Source organism: Mixophyes fleayi, chromosome 5 (assembly GCF_038048845.1).
Source record: "Mixophyes fleayi isolate aMixFle1 chromosome 5, aMixFle1.hap1, whole genome shotgun sequence".
In the NCBI taxonomy this organism is placed as follows: Eukaryota; Metazoa; Chordata; class Amphibia; order Anura; family Limnodynastidae; genus Mixophyes; species Mixophyes fleayi.
Window position 1 is genome coordinate 80,913,392 of NC_134406.1, and position 16,611 is coordinate 80,930,002.

A 16,611-nucleotide genomic window follows, 5' to 3' on the forward strand; every position below is an offset into this window, starting at 1 on the left:
ATATTTCTACAAATCATCAAAACTGCACCAACAAACATCTCTTCACTTGTCTCAAAACATTTCCCAACTTGACACCTCCGTTCAGTACAAGATCTGCGTTTCTCAACCACACTCATTACTTGCTCCCATTTCCGTTTACAGGTCTTTTTTCAGGCTGCACCCACTTTGTGGAATTCCCACCCTTGCACAACAAAACTTTCCTCTAGTCTTCAAACCTACAATTGCTTTCTGAATATCTACCTCTTCAGGCAAAATTATCGAATTTCTCAATCACCCTCTTAAACTCCATAGGGTACCCTATTTCCACACTTTACACAGTTCACACAAGACAACAACCCTTTGACCGCCTGACCGACATTGCTGTGTGATTTGATCATATAGCCCACCAAGGGCTTGCTGGGCTAGGCAGATCTGTCCCGTAGTGGGCTACCTTGAACTGGGTCACTAGGCTACCTGAATTTTATTTCTTTAAAATGTTTCTAATAGGTTGCTAAGATGAAATTTGCCAGTCAGCCTCTGTAGCCCACTTTTAACTTTGCAATCTTCCTGGCCCACTATGCAATATGTAGGGCTTAAACTCATGTGTCAAACTCCCATTGTCCTATAGATTGTGTGCTTGCGAGAAGAGCCCTCTTACACCTCTATCTGTATTGTTTTATTACTTTGTTTGTTTCCAATAGTAAAGTGCTACAGAATATGATGGCGCTATACAAATACATGTTGATGTTGATGACGATAATGATTAGCGACTGCAAGGGGTTTAAATTCCACTTGTTTCTAACTCTATGTCATATCAACCATGCTGACATCAATAGTGGGTTTGCCGATATTTCCAATGTATAGTCATGGTCAAGAGTTTTGAGAATGAGACAAGTAATAATTTTCACAAAGTTTGCTGCTTCAGTGTTTTTAGACCTTTTTATCAGATGTTGCTATGGTATACTTAAATAAAATTACAAGGATTTCATAAGTGTCAAAGGCTTTTATTGACAATTACATTAAGTTTATGCAAACAGTCAATATTTGCAGTATTGACCCCTCTTTTTGAAGACCTCTGTAATTCGCCCTGACATGCTGTCAATCAACTTCTGGGCCACATACTGACTGGTGGCTGCCCATTCTTGCCTAATCAATGCTTAGAGTTTGTCAGAATTTGTGGGTTTTTGTTTGTCTACCCGCCTTTTGAAGATTGACCACAAGTTCTCGATGGGATTAAGGTCTGAGGCGTTTCCTGGCCATGGACCCAAAATTCTGATGTTTTGATCCCAGAGCCAAATGGTTATCAATTATGCCTTATAGCAAGGTGCTCTATCAATCATGCTGGAAAAGGCATTGTTCGTCACCAAACTGTTCTTGGATGGTTGGGAGAAGTTGCTCTTGGAGGATGTTTTGGTACCATTCTTTTTTCATAGCTATGCTCTTACGCAAAATTGTGAGTGAACCCATTTCCTTGGCTGAGAAGCAACCCCACACATGAATAGTCTCAGGATGCTTTACTGTTGGCATGGCACAGACAGATGGTACCGTTCACCTTTCCTTCTTCAGAGAAGCATTTTTCCAGATGCCCCAAATGATCTGAAAGGTATTCATCAGAGAAAATTACTTTACCCCAGTCATCGGCAGTCCAATCCCTTTACCATTTGCAGAATATTAGCCTGTCCCTGATGTGTTTCCTGAAGAGCAGTGGCTTCTTTGCTGGCCTTCTTGACTTCAGACCATCCTCCAAAAGTCTTCGCCTCACTGTACGTGCAGATGCATTCAAACCTGCCTTCTGCCATTCCTGAGCAAGCTCTGCACTGGTGGGAGTGGGCTCACTCACAATTTTGCATAAGAACACAGCAATGAATAAATAATGGTACCAAAACATCCTCCAAGAGCAGCTTCTCCCAACCATCCAAGAACAGTATGGTGACAAACAATGCCTTTTCCAGCATGATGGAGCACCTTGCCATAAGGCAAAAGTAATAACTATGTAGCTCGTTGATCAAAACATCGAAATTTTAGGTCCATGGCCAGGAAACTCCCCAGACCTTAATCCCATTGAGAACTTGTGGCCAATCCTCAAGAGGAAGGTGGACAAACAAAAATCCACAAATTTTGACAAACTCCAAGCATTGATTAGGCAAGAATAGTCAGTAAGTGGCCCAGTGGTTGATTGACAGCATGCCAGGGCGCTTTAAAAAGGGAATATATATATATTTATGAGCTAAGCTTCTCAAACTAATTTCAATGGGATTTTTACATCCTGGGAACCCCATTGGATTTAATGGTCAATTGAAATGACAGAAATGAGAAAAGCTCTATGATGCATCTGTCAAACACATATGAAGGTGCCCGACACAAATGCACAGACGAATCCCATTTATATGGGGTTCCAAATGAAATGCAAGTGTGTAACTAGCCTTTCAGTCACTTTTGATAGTCTGTTGTTGTATCCATAAAGAACACATCATTGGGACATACTGTAAGTGAAACAGAAAAGTAATCATCAATAGGAATAATTGGGTACACACAGGATACATTTATTCAAGAGAAACAATATATTTCAATCATACTTTATTCCTGTGTGTATAACGTTTCAGCACAAAACATGACCTATAGCAATATACAAGAGCATATTTTGAATTGTGTGAATTTCCATGTGAAAGCATTAACTGTACTGTATAAGCTGTGATTGTGCACTGTGCTTCATCACATGGAGACAGTACAGTAAGCATGTCTCACCCTCCACAGGAGTAGGCACTAAACGTCTGGCACAGCCCCTCTTCTTTTTCTGATACCAGCCCTCTGTCCTTGTGATTGGCCGGGAACTGGCACCCAAGTGACCTCCAGTAGTCGGGCATTGCTGTGACCGGCTTTTCCTCAGAACGGTGACCCAGTCCCGGAGCACCCTTCAGTCTGGGGATCCCTGGGAGCGGCGCAGTGCGCACACACTCAAGCTGCCCGCTAAAGGAAGGTTGCTGAGCTGCTGTTATCTATTAGAGCGCTTGCTGTCTACCAGCAGCCAAGCCTGCACGAGTGTACTGCAACCTACCATCCAAGCAGCTGCAGTCACGGGAGACAGTCCTTAGTGACACTTCATCCCTATCAAAGCTTAGGAATCTTATACAGCAGATTCCACCCTCTCCTCGCTGATCCAAGGATCTACTGACTTAAACTGGCACACAGGTACCATTTTGCCACGTCCCTTAATGTCTGCATGTGGGTGTGGGTGAGGGAAGGGGGGGTCACTAACGGTAGCAAGCATCGTACCTCTATTCCCGGAGGAATATAATCCGGGTGAATATTCCCAGTGGAGTTGCGGTGGGAAGAGCACAAGGACATGAGTGGCATATAACAGGAAATTACGGTGGTTTTTTTTGCTTCTCTGTTTTTGATTGTTTTTTTATATTTTATGTGAGCTCATTCTACAAAAAATATTTAATTGCATTTAGGTATATTTCTATTTATTAGAGCGTTTCATTCTTGTCATTGAGTAATCTAGTTTTTAAGTCATCTTCATTTTGGAAGCATTTTTTGCATTTCTCATCTTTTTAATAACCAAACAATATTTTGATGCACTTGAGTATCAAATGTATCCATGTAGGACAGAAACATATTGATTATGAGATAGATTAATAGGGAATATAATAAATGTGTATTTAAATGATATAACATAATTTTTCTGTCCTAAAACAGGCTAAGGTTTTGAGGCAGAAAATGAAAGCGATAGTATTGTTAGTTTACTCATATCAGTCCTTACAGAGCAACCAATATTGATTAGATGGAATCAGTACAATAGACACAAATGAATGTACGTATGAACCAGACATGAACAAACAGTTAAGGATATAAATATAAAGAATGACAGATGGATTGATAGGTAGATTATTGATATATAGTTTCCCAGATTTTGCCTCATGGTATGGGCAGCACGGTGGTTTAGTGGTTAGCACTTCTGCCTCACAGCACTGGAGTTATGAGTTTGATTCCTTGCCATGACCTTATCTGAGTGGAGTTTGTTCTCCCCGTGTTTGCGTGGGGTTCCCCCGGGTGCTTCGTTTTCCTCCCACAGTCCAAAAACATACTAGTAGGTTAATTGGCTGCTATCAAATTGACCTTAGTCTGTGTGTGTGTGTGTGTCTGTCTGTGTATGTTAGGGAATTTAGACTGTAAGCTCCAATGGGGCAGGGACTGATGTGAGTGACTTCTCTGTACAGCATTGCGGAATTAGTGGCACTATATAAATATTTGATGATGGTATTTACAATTTGTGTAATATATACAGTATTCTTAAAATTATACTTACATTAAAAAGTGACTTCTGGCTGATCTCAAACATATTTAGGTGTTATAAACATGGCATAATGCAGTGGCAGATCTACATAATGAAGGCCCAGGTGTAATAAAACATTTTGGGCCCCTTTCCTCCCTCCTCCCACTTTTCTTTCTTACTGTTTCCCTCATCTACATTGCATTTCTCTTACCTTCATATAAACAGACCAATGACTCCTCTGTAAGCAGTGGTGTCGCATCATTGCGTCACATTTGCTACACGTGAAAAATAAGCTTATCATGAAGTTATAGAAATGCCAATGTTGCCTTTCCAGCATTTTATTTTATCATTGTAGTAATGGTATAATACTGGTATGGATCTAAACTAGGGTTCATTGGGCCGGAGCCCTCCTATTTCTCTTGCATGGTTATCCCATCCACAACTCCACCCCGGTGCTCTGTGCGGACTACACCATTGGTAGTTCCGCCCCTAGGATAATGTACTTTTCGTTGTAAGTGATTTTGGTATATGGCATGATGATGGTCGTCATCATCAACAATTATTTATATAGCACCAGAAATTTCCGTGGCCCTATGCAATTGGGAACAAACATAGTAATAAAACAATACTGAGTAATATATACAGACAGAGAGGTAAGAAGGCCCTGTTATCAAGCTTACAATCTATTTGACAATGGGAGTTTGATACATCAGAGGGAGTGCTACATATTGTGTATTGGTCCAGCTAGAATGCAAAGGTAAAAAGTAAGTGGGCTATATGATCCAGTCACTCAGCAATGTTGGTCACAGGATTATTGTCTTGTGTTAACTGTGTAGAGGATGGTAATAGGGTAACCTAGGGAGATTAAGAAGGTGGTTGAGGAATATTATAAGCTTCCCTTAAGAGGTGGGTTTTCAGAGAATGCTTGGAAGCTTCAATATACCCCCTGGTATGATATACACATTACTGTAAATTATAAGGCTGACAGAAGTTTCGGAGAAGATTGATGACTGTGTAAAAAAGTTTTTACTTCCCCTCATGATTAACACTTGTTATATTTTGGTCATGCATTTTTTTTGCTGGACAAAGAAGTGCCCAGGTTGTGATCACAGCTTTTAAGACCACCCTCCCTGACAGCTGAGTTTCAATTGGAAGCGGCACCAGTGACATCAAGGAAAGGGTGGGTCAGTAAGTGACAGGCAGGGCAGGCGGGTAAGGAGCAGCAATTAGGTCACAGCTGTCCATTAATGGGATTGGAGAACCTGGCAAAACAGAAGAGGAAGGAAAAAGTCTTATAGGCGTATGACACATGAGAAAACTATGTGACACAACAAAGAGTATTAGAATAAATAAGCAGAAAAAGTAAATAAAACAATTATAAAAGGAAAGAGAGGAAACTGGAGAGACTACAACAAGACAGTTTTAGCAAATAACTGAGAAGAGGAAGGAAGCAAATGTCAGCACGAAAATGAAAGAAAATAGAAGATGTTTGAAGTTTTTTTTATTATATTTGTGTCTAAGAACAAGGAGTATAGTCTCTAAAAAAATATGCTGAAATGCATATTGCTTGTTAATTACATAGTGATCAGTGTATTAAATAACACACCATTAAATAGAAAGTTAAGCATGATACCCACTGGCATCAAAATATTAAAAATGTTTCTAAAATTAAAAATATTTTTTATGCTAGTACATAACATGGAAATTGTTGGTAATGGCACCAAACATTCATATTGGCGTTAAAACGATTGTGTTGTGGTGCGATGCATTTTTTTTTTTAGGTTATCTGTTCAATTTGTACATTCAATGCATTAACAAATGCATTAACCGCCGTGTCTTCTATCGACCACCCCAAATGCAAACACAGGCACTCATGTCAAGAGCTTCCTTCATTGAAATGCAGTATCACTGACGTTTAAACCTGTGTGTTCAAACATCAATAAGTATAAGGCCTTAAACTTTTTAAATTAAAGAGTGTTAAAAAAGAAAGAAAATGAAATGTAAAGCCTTAAATAGAGAGTGGAACAGTTTTATGTTACTGACTGAGTTTAAAGGGTGGATTGTTAAGAAAAATAATTAAGGTACTGCAAAACAACATAAGGAAATAAGAATAATATAAAAAAAACACTCAAAGAATGGTGGAATTAATTTTATGATACATATTCACAAGTGTTATTATAAAGACATTGGTGGAAACTGAATGTAAAAGATATTCTCTTTGGAAAAGACGCATGACCAAAATATAACAAATGTTATGGTCATGAAGGGAAGGAAAAACTTTTTTTTACACAGTCATCAAACTTCTCTGTAACTTCTGTCAGCCTTATAATTTACAGTAAGGGGTATATCATACCAATCTGTATTTTCAAACCTCCAAGCATTCTCTGAAAACCCACCTCTTCAGGTAAGCTTATAATATTCCTCAACCACCCTCTTAATCTCCTGAGGTTACCCTCTTACCACCCTCTACACAGTATAGTTCAATAGTAAACCAGAGTAACTGGTGACTATGTTTCTCCTTGCTGTCTATTCCAGCAATTAGAGCCTACCTTAACCAGATAAAGTAGATTTTAAAATACTACTCCAAGCCCAACATCTTATTATATATTGGAATGCATATATTTTATTGGACGGTCTTTATATTTATAAGGGGAAAATTATCAAAATTGGATCACAAAATATATTTTTCCATAATTCTTCTCAGAGTCAATTTTTGGAGCATCCTTTGAAACGTACCCACAAGTTATGGTTAGTTGTCCAAGGTATAGAGATACCAAATATGTCTACTTTATAATAGGCCAGACATAGTTATAGGGCCCAGAAAGAAAGGTAAACATTTTTTGTTTTTCTTTTTGCTAGATGGCATATGGCGACACCACACATCCTTGGTGTTGGAATAAGTGTGCATAGAACCTAAATTGGATGGAAAGAAATTGGTGCTATGGTGCCTTTTGTAGGTTTGAGAGCACATGCATTCTGTGTGACATTCATGTGTTAAGTATAATGCATAACATAATTTTGGTGGGCAACAGGGGGAACTATTTTTACAATCTGTACTTTTTTTTTTTTTTTTAACTTACTAACTTTTGTATTTTGTGAGGGACCAGAGCCATAGTCCACAAGCACCTCTACGGCAATGGCTCATGTTTGGTGGAAGCCCTCATGAGAGTATAATTATGTCACCATGTTTCCTTAATAAACACAATGTGATATATTGGCTTCCTCTATTACAGAGAGCTGGGTTTTAGTGCTAGAAAATGAGGATGTTTTGTGTGATTTGGTAGATTCATACACAGAGAGGGAGGGGTCACTGATATCACAGGAGCTCAACAGATCAAATTTTTAGATTTTTAATTTGCATCTGATACAATCGGGACAGTATTATAAAGACAGGGCTGCACCTGTAATGAGGAGAGTAGGGTCAAACGCATCATTTTGGACCATACCAGCGACATAAGCGTCATTTTGTAGTAGAGACGGGGCCAAAATTATGCGATTCCCTTTTGACACCCGATGGGCAGGATGTGGGAGACTTTCCTGGTCTCCCAGGAGTTCAGGAGTCTCCTAGACATTCGGGGAGAGTGGGTAAGTATGTTATAAATAGGTGACCCTATATTTGCTATTAATTAATACCCAGTTTTTCCAAAAAGTATATAAATGTAAAATAAGGTTTATAACAACACACAATTAGGAGTCTGAAACAATACACAGAAGCAATAGAAACTGAACTAAATAGAAACTAAACATCATGTGTAAATGTTTCTATTGTCCGATATTACCAATCATGCCAAAATGTGTGCAGCAGATTTTGCTGATGACGTTCTGCTGTTAAAAAGTATTTGCAAAATAAGTTACTGCACTAGAATATTATGACATACAGTGTTTGTAGAATATCATCATACCCTATCAAAATCATTACATTTGGTCACATTACAACATGGAAATGGAAATAAATTAAATCAATCTTTTTCCAGCTTTATTTACAAATTTTGCCTTACAACTTTCAACTTATGAAAAACACTTCTGAAAATGAATAAAAAATTAGAAAGCAGACTAACATGGTTAGAAAAGTGATAAGCCCCCTATTTTAACAGAGAATCCTTTTGCTTTGTAGAGAAACCTTTTGCTGTAATTACAGTCATCAGTTTGTTTGGATATGTCTCAATCAGCTTTGTGCACCTAGATTGGGGAATATTTGCCAATTCTATCTTGTAGAATTGTTCAAGTTCAGTCAAATGTTCTCGGATTTAGTTCAGGGCTCAGACTTGGCCTGGTCAAGGACAGTCACCTTCTTATCTTTAAGCCTGTGCGTTGTTTTCTTAGTGGTATTTTTAGTGTTGATGTTATGCTGGAAGGTGAACCACCTACCCATCTTCAACTGTTTAGCAGAGGGCCACGAGTTTTTCTGAAGAATTTGGGTTTACTTGGCAGTATCCATCTTTCATTCAATTCTGACCATTCGCCCAGTCAACATAATGTTGCCAGAAGCTACTTCTCAGTAGGTATGGTGTGTTTTTGGTAGTGTGCTGTGTTTTGTTTGCACCAAACATTTCACTTGGAGTTCAGTCCAGAAAGTTCTATCTTAGTCTCATCTGACGCTACATTCTTTTGCCACATGACATCAAAATCTTCCAAGTGTTTTCTTGCAAAGTGCAAATGAGACACATTTTCAGAAGAGACTTCTTTCTTGACACCCTGACCAGGGCCGCCATCAGAAGTCATGGGGCCCAGTACAATGAAGCAGGCAGGGCCCCCCCCCCCGATGACCCACACCCCCAATGACCCCGCCCGATGACCCCCCCCCCCCATGAACCAGGGCCATCTTTCCGACTGGGCACAATGGGCAGGTGCTTGGGGGCCCAGGGGTAAAGGGGGCCCAAGGCAATGGAAAAAAAAATCCTGTATATAAAAAAAAAATTACCTTTTGTGGTCACGATTCAGTTCCCTCCCTAGTCCTCTCTTCCATTAAGGGGGTTAGACTTAGGCAATTGAAAGGTAAGTTAAGGGGGGGCCCTAATATATATATATATATATATATATATATATATATATATATATATATTATATATAATATATATTTTATGTAAAAAAAAAGTGATTATATGTATGTGTGTGTGTGTGTATATGTATATATATATATATATATATATATATATATATATATATATATATATATATAGTATTGGTATTAGGGGAGAGGGAGGGAGAGAGATACTTCAGACCTTAACTCCCGCAGTGGAACGCATATGTGTTCCACCAACAGGAAGTCCAGCACTTGGAACTTCCTGTTGGTGGATGCGTTCCACTGCTGAAGCGTCTTTGCTGCTGTCTTCAGTCTGGCTGTCACAGTGACAGCCAGGCTGAAGATAGCGGGCCCCCTGGTTAGAGTGTACCGCCGGGCTCCCTGGTGAGCCCAGGCCCGGTACACGGGTACCCCCTGTACCCTCCTTATGGCGGCCCTGACCCTGTCATACAGGACAGCTTTCTGTAAAGATTGTGGGATAGTTGTTACATGCAAGGAGTGACTAATCTGAGCCATAGAGATTTGTAAGTCCTTCAAAATTGCCATTAGCGTCTTGGTAGCTTCCCTTATCAATGTTCTCCTGGCTCTGTCTTCCAGTTAGGAGGGAAGGTCTGATCTAGGCAAGGTGTTGGTTGTACCATACTCTTTCCACTTCCTAATAATGCTTTTAACTCTCCTGTGCCTTTTCACAACTTTATCCTGGGGCCCTTTTGAAAACACCTTTCCAACCATGGTAAAAATAGTAGTGGAACCCTCAAGAAAAAGCTGGTTTTATTCTGAAAATATCAAAACTACTACAATTGATGTCCGGTTTTAGCCAATTAAGCTGGGATTTTTTTTGTGTGGAGATCCTGATCATAAGTGCATGCACACTGCAGAATTGTAACAACATTGTTCCATCATTGAACAACATTTTTAGTCCGGTTTAAAAATCAATTGAAATGATACAATGAGCTTTGGAACGATAATCGCTCATCGTTGCAGTGTACATACTAATGCAATACTGGACAGTAGTTTATCGGGTAATTGGCTGATAATTGGCTGAAAATCCTGTAGTATGTACCCAGCCATAGCCCTTTGTGTGATTTGGAAGGTCATTTGTTGTACTTGAACAAGTTAATAATGGTTAATCTAAAGGTATGATCACTTATCCTAGCCAGGTATTTTAGTAATTAAATTATACTAATTGTTGAGGGTTATTATGCATATAAACAGTTAGAAAATGTGTAATGTGTTTCAATTTCAGCGGTATAATGGGACAAAAGGTAACAGTGTTGACAGGGTATGATGATTTCCGATAGGCACTGTATTACTCTAATGTGACTAGACTATGCCCTGTCAGGTCTTTGCTTATTGGTCTCTATTTTGTTTTTAATTTAAATATTGCATGTGTCCTCTGCAGGGCTGCCATCAGAAACTATGGGGCCCAATACTAATTTACCTGCCAGCACCCCTGCCCCCCTCACCATGCATGCCTCCTCTCTCTTCGCCATACATGCGCCCGCCCTCTATCTTCACTGTACATTTCCCCTCTCCCTCATCACAGCGCATGCCTCCCCCCACTTCCTCTTCACAGTAAATGCCTTCCTCATCACAGTAAAAGCTCTGTTTCCCCCCTCACCACAGTATATGCTCAGTTCCCTCCCTCACCACAGTAAATGTTCTGCCCCTTCCTCATCCCAGTAAATATTCCTCTCTCCGCTCCATCACAGTAAATATTCCCCCTATCCCATTACAGTAAATATTCTCCTCTCCCCTCATCACAGTAAATGTTCCCCTCCCCATCACAGTAAAAGTTCCCCTCCCCCATCACAGTAAATGTTCCCCTCCCCATCACAGTACATGTTCCCCTCCACCCCAATCACAGTCAATGTTCTCCTCCCCATCACAGTAAATGTTCTCCACTCCCCTCCCCCCATCCCATCACAGTAAATGTTCTCCACTCCCCTCCCCCCATCCCATCACAGTAAATGTTTCCCTCTGCCCCATCACAGTAAATGTTCCCCTCCCCCAATCACAGTAAATGCCCCCCCCAATCACAGTAAATGTTCCCTTCCGCCCCATCCCATCACAGTAAATGTTCCCCTCCACCCAATCACAGTAAATGTTCCTCTCTGCCCCATCACAGTAAATGTTCCCCTCTCCTGTCCCCCCATCCCATCACAGCAAATGTTCCCCTCTCTTGTCCCCCCATCCCATCACAGTAAATGTTCCCCTCCCCCCTAACAGTAAATGTTCCCCTCCCCCCATCACAGTAAATGTTCCCCTCTCCCCTAACAGTAAATGTTCCCCTCTGCCCCATCACAGTAAATGTTCCCCTCCCCCCATCACAGTAAATGTTCCCCTCTCCCATCCCCATCCCATCACAGTAAATGTTCCCCTCTGCCCAATCACAGTAAATGTTCTTTTCTCCCCTCTACCCAATTATAGTAAATGTTCTTCTCTGCCCCTTCAATCGCAGTAAATCCCCCCCTTCCCGAGTCACATTAAATGTTCCACTCTTCCCCCATCCCATCATCTTACCCTCTTGAAGCGATGTGGAGGTTCACAATCACTGACAGGCTGGGAGCACGGCACACAGTGATGACATCACCGCACTGTGTGCTTCCAGGCTTTCAGTGCCAGGGAGCCATTGAATAGCGGTGGCAAATGGGACCGGTCAGTCAGACTAAGGGGCCTGGACATTTCAGGCCCCCTTGTCTATTCAGACCCCTTACATCTTTAACGGCCATACCCCACTGATCGCGGCCCTGGTCCTCTGAATGACTTCATTAACCAGGAGTTAGTAGTCTGTGTGCTTCATATAATATTTGAAGTATTATTTCATTAATTCATTCTGCGTAGACCCAAATGGTCTCCATTGTTAGTTTGACTTTTTATCTTATGCAGCTGCCGATTACACGGTAAATCAAACATTGCTCTTAGAATATAGCTCTGGTATGTGTATTTTGGGCTGCACAAGTGTGGTGTTGTAAAGTTGACACTTTATTGATTTATATATGGTGTTCGCATTAAAAAGGATTGCCAAGTACAGTACAATATTAATGAATATTTACAATATTAATGTATAATTGGATGCTAAGAGATATTCCACAGTCCATGGGCCTGATTCATTAAGCATCTTAACTTGAGAAGCTTCTTATTTCAGTCTCCTGGACAGAACCATGTTACAATGCAAGGGGTGCAATTTAGCATTCTGTTTTGCACATAAGTTAAATACTGACTGTTTTTTCATGTAGCACACAAATATCAACTTTAAATTTCAGTGTACAAATAAGCTATCAAGTATTTGTGTGCTACATGAAAAAACAGTAAGTATTTAACTTATGTGCGAAACAGAATGCTAATTTGCACCCCTTGCATTGTAACATAGTTTTGTCCAGGAGACTGAAATAAGAAGTTTCTCAAGTTAAGATGCTTAATGAATCAGGCCCCATGTTATTAGCTTTGTGTGACAGTGGGCAAATCACTTACTCTCAAAAACCCTCCTTTAAAGTTCTGAGTAAATCCAATTTTCTGCATTCCATGTTGAGCTTCAGGAGGGAGGGAGAGGGTCTATTTTGAAAGGTGCAGACAAGTTTACAGTTGGGAGGGGGCACACCCTTTCTGAACTCTAAATCAAAATGTCTTCAGTGGCTCTAAACCTGTTAGTTGCACCAACACTAATGGGCATAGGTTTCAGCTTGCTCTGAATATACCCCTTGCACCCCAGTAGCTGTATTGAATGTTGTAGTGTTTTTTGTTTACTGTATTGTACTGTTATACCATATACTGTCTTGTTGTTCGCCCTCTGTACGTGCTGTGGACCTCACATGCCCTAGAAATAAAGCATAATAATAATAATAATAAGCAGAGAGTATTTCCACTGTTGGCAAAATTAATTAAAGCTACCAGAATTAGATTGTAAGTTCCTTTAGATATAGTTTGGCATTAAATGTTAAATGTTCCATGTACAGTGATGCGAAAACCTATCAACAGACATTAACCACCTTATGCTTTTCAAAGTTTAGCATTTGTATCCAAAAATGAAAAGTATATACAGCTATTGGCTATTCATGCAAGTTGTAATTTGAGTTCTAATTCAGTGCAAGCCCCTTTTACAAACTTTGTACCCAAATAACTTTTACACTAATTCTTTCCACTGGAACCTTTTACCCTATCTCCATTATAAAACATACCTGCTTACTCACCCAGACACTACCAAATTACAAAGAATTCTTCATGTCTCCTGGGAGAGTCGGCCACCCTCACTGATCTTTCTCGATCTTCTAAAGATTGTGGAGTGGGACCTTGGTCTTCAGGCCTTGCTGGGAGGGTACTAATAACACAATACACATCATTATGGCCCCACTCTCCACTGCGAGATGAGGCAACCACATGACTGCGCAGCAAGGGGTGAGGTTGTGGTGACCCAAATCGCATTGTCATGCCTCCGCACTTGCTCTTTGGACTTCTCCTTAGGAACCTCCAGGAGGAGAGGTCTGAAAGCTAGGCAAATATGTTACAATGTAAAGCATAGGGTTTTCAACAATGATGAGAAAACCAAGTGGAGATGTCATGTGGAAGTAGCAAGACCTGATTAAAATTGCCATTTTTGTGTGAAAGCATTACCTGTTAGAGTACAGAAAATAAGATAAACACTACTACTCTACTCACATTTTATGTACAGCACTTCCTCGAGTGCACACAACTGTTTTACAATTGTCTGCTATAAGATTTGTAATACGTTGTTTGGGTCAACTTGGGCAGTTGCATTCCATGTGAAAATATGTCATGAGGTTTTTAAGAGCACAGTAAATCTCTTTTGTAAATTAACATAATAGGATTAAGAGAGATTTTCAGTCACAAGATAAAACTTGATCAATTCATCATAGGATTTGCATTTTACTTTGAGTTAAGAAAGATTTTAATTAGACATGTCTGTCCACAAATCCTGTCTGTAAACTAGCATTTTTTAGTTTGAATGCTTGTCTTTTTTGTATCATGGCTTCACATAGCTAACCACATCAGGTTAATCTGGTGTACATAGATGGTACATCAGTGATGTAGCAATAAAAAAAATCACAAAAGTACTAAACCTCTGAAATAGAATGGTATAGAATATAGAACGATAATAGTGTAGTATTTTAAATAAGAAATGTACAGTCAGAAAACAGATTAAAAACATGTACATTAAAAATGACACATGCATGGTGGTAGAGGTACTCCACTCCTAATGATCCATTGAGGGCTCTTGGCTCTCACTAAAAGTCCACACCACTTTTGAAGTATAGAAGAGGGCAGCCAAGAACTACATCAGCTGTAAGGAAAATCATCCCGGAAACAGCACTCCTTTTCCTACGCATTTAGTCATTGTAGACTTCGTTTGTGGGATATTTTACATATTCATCAAAGCTGACTTAAATTCACCATGTTCAGCATTTAATTATTCCACTACTCCCATTTTAATGTTTAGTAAATGTAGGCTACCTATTTACTCTGTGTAGTCTTCATTAGGCTGTATACTAGTGCTGTATGCACTATTTTTTTTAATTCACGTTTTGTCCCCTTTGTTTTAAATCCTTAAAGGACATTTATGGAAACTGGCTTATAAAAATGGCTCTGAAACCCATAGCAGTCCATCGGATTCCTCTGCAATTTTGAAATTGAAAACAAATATCTAGCTGATACAGGTTACTGCACCTTCTCTTGTGTTCCTGTTTTCAGAACTATCTCTATAATTATTTTCCTAGTACAGTTTCAAAAATGGATGTAAACATCTGTGCTTGCTATGTATGGGTTATAGCAGTTTTCGTAATTGCTCCCCCAAAGGATGAACAAACATTTTTAACTCCAGCTTAATCACCACTGACTCACAGAAATACTCAGAACTAGTGATTGTAGAGTATATAAACACTACTATAAATTCTACTTACGAGTTGCAATTCATTTAATTTAAAAGCCAGCATTTTAATTGTTTGCGTGACATTACCGTGATGTTTGACACAGGGATCATTGATTCCTATTTTAAGCCCTATTTTCAATCTGTTTCCTTGAATTGTTAATTTTATGAGAAAAAAAAGGAAAGTAATTTGCCCCAAACTGGCAATCATAATTTTGCATGTTAACATTATACTCTTACTATTTGCTATAAAGGTTTGTCTTGGCTTATCCTAAAATCTGTTATCCTGAAAGTCCTGAAGCCAGAAAAGTAAAAAATATGCTGCTGTTAGGTGAAAATGTCATATCTTTGTTCACCAAGAGCCTGATTCAGAATGGAGTGCAAAAAAAAAGCAAAACTGACAAAGATGCTTGCAAAAAAAGCATACAAGGTATGTCTATTAAATAACGAGACTGTGATTTCACCTAGTAAACAAAGCAGTCAAAACCGGTTATAACTGCATAGTAACCTTGAACCTGTCTGAACCTGCATGACAGGTTGCAACACTCTATGACGTACAGTTGATTGTGAGTCGCCATTTAGTTTGGTTGTGTTTTCTGTAGAGTGCCGAAAAAATGCTAAGTTTAAAATGGAACAACTTGTCAATTTGAAATTTTTAGTAAAATTGCACAAAACACCAACAGAATGTTTTCAAATGCTTACTAAGGCCTATGGGAATGACTGCTTGTCTCGTGCGCGTGTGTTTGAATGGAACAAAATATTTAGCGAGGGGCGTGAGAATGTCAAAGATGAACGCCCTGGACGGCCTTGCACTTCAAGAACCGAAGAAAATGTAGAAAAAATCAGTCAGATTGTTCGAAAAGACCGCCAACTTAGTGTTCGAATGATAGCTGAATCAGTGAACATTGACAAAGACACTGTATGGAAAATTTTGCGTGAAGATCTTAACATGACGAAAGTTTGGTCCCAAGGATTCTCACACCAGAGCAAAAAAATCGTCGCAAGGAATGTTGTATTGACATTCTGCAGCAACTTGATATAGATCCAGATCTGTTTCATAAAGTAATCACTTGTGAAGAGACCTGGATCTTCCAGTACGATCCTGAAACCAAAAGACAGTCAATGCACTGGAAAACACTTGTCAAATCAAGTCAAAATTCAAAGCAATGCTCATGTTTTTTTCAATATCAAGGGTGTAATTTTGGAAGAATGGGTTCCAGAAGGCACAACAGTTAATCAGCATTATTATAAGGAAGTTTTGAGAAAGCTGAGAGAAAGAGTCAGAAAGAAACGGTCGCAACTGTGTAAAAATGGTTTATTTCTTCACCAGGACAATGCGCCTGCTCACACAGCATTTTCTGTGAAGCAGTTTTTGACCGACAAACACATTACTACACTTGAACATCCTCCATATTTGCCCGATTTAGCACCTTGCGATTTTTATCTTTTACC

The 16,611-nt window shown here is 39.5% G+C and overlaps 1 protein-coding gene across 1 annotated transcript in view; it reads left to right on the forward strand.

Moving 5' to 3' along the window:
- Window positions 1-2,813: 2,813 nt before the first annotated feature.
- The window catches only part of MYRIP (myosin VIIA and Rab interacting protein), a 359,094-nt gene continuing 345,296 nt past the window's right edge, over window positions 2,814-16,611 (forward strand). Inside the window, exon 1 of the mRNA XM_075212459.1 lies at window positions 2,814-3,168. The gene's annotated coding sequence lies outside the window, so the exon portion shown is untranslated. The remainder of the gene's footprint in view (window positions 3,169-16,611) is intronic.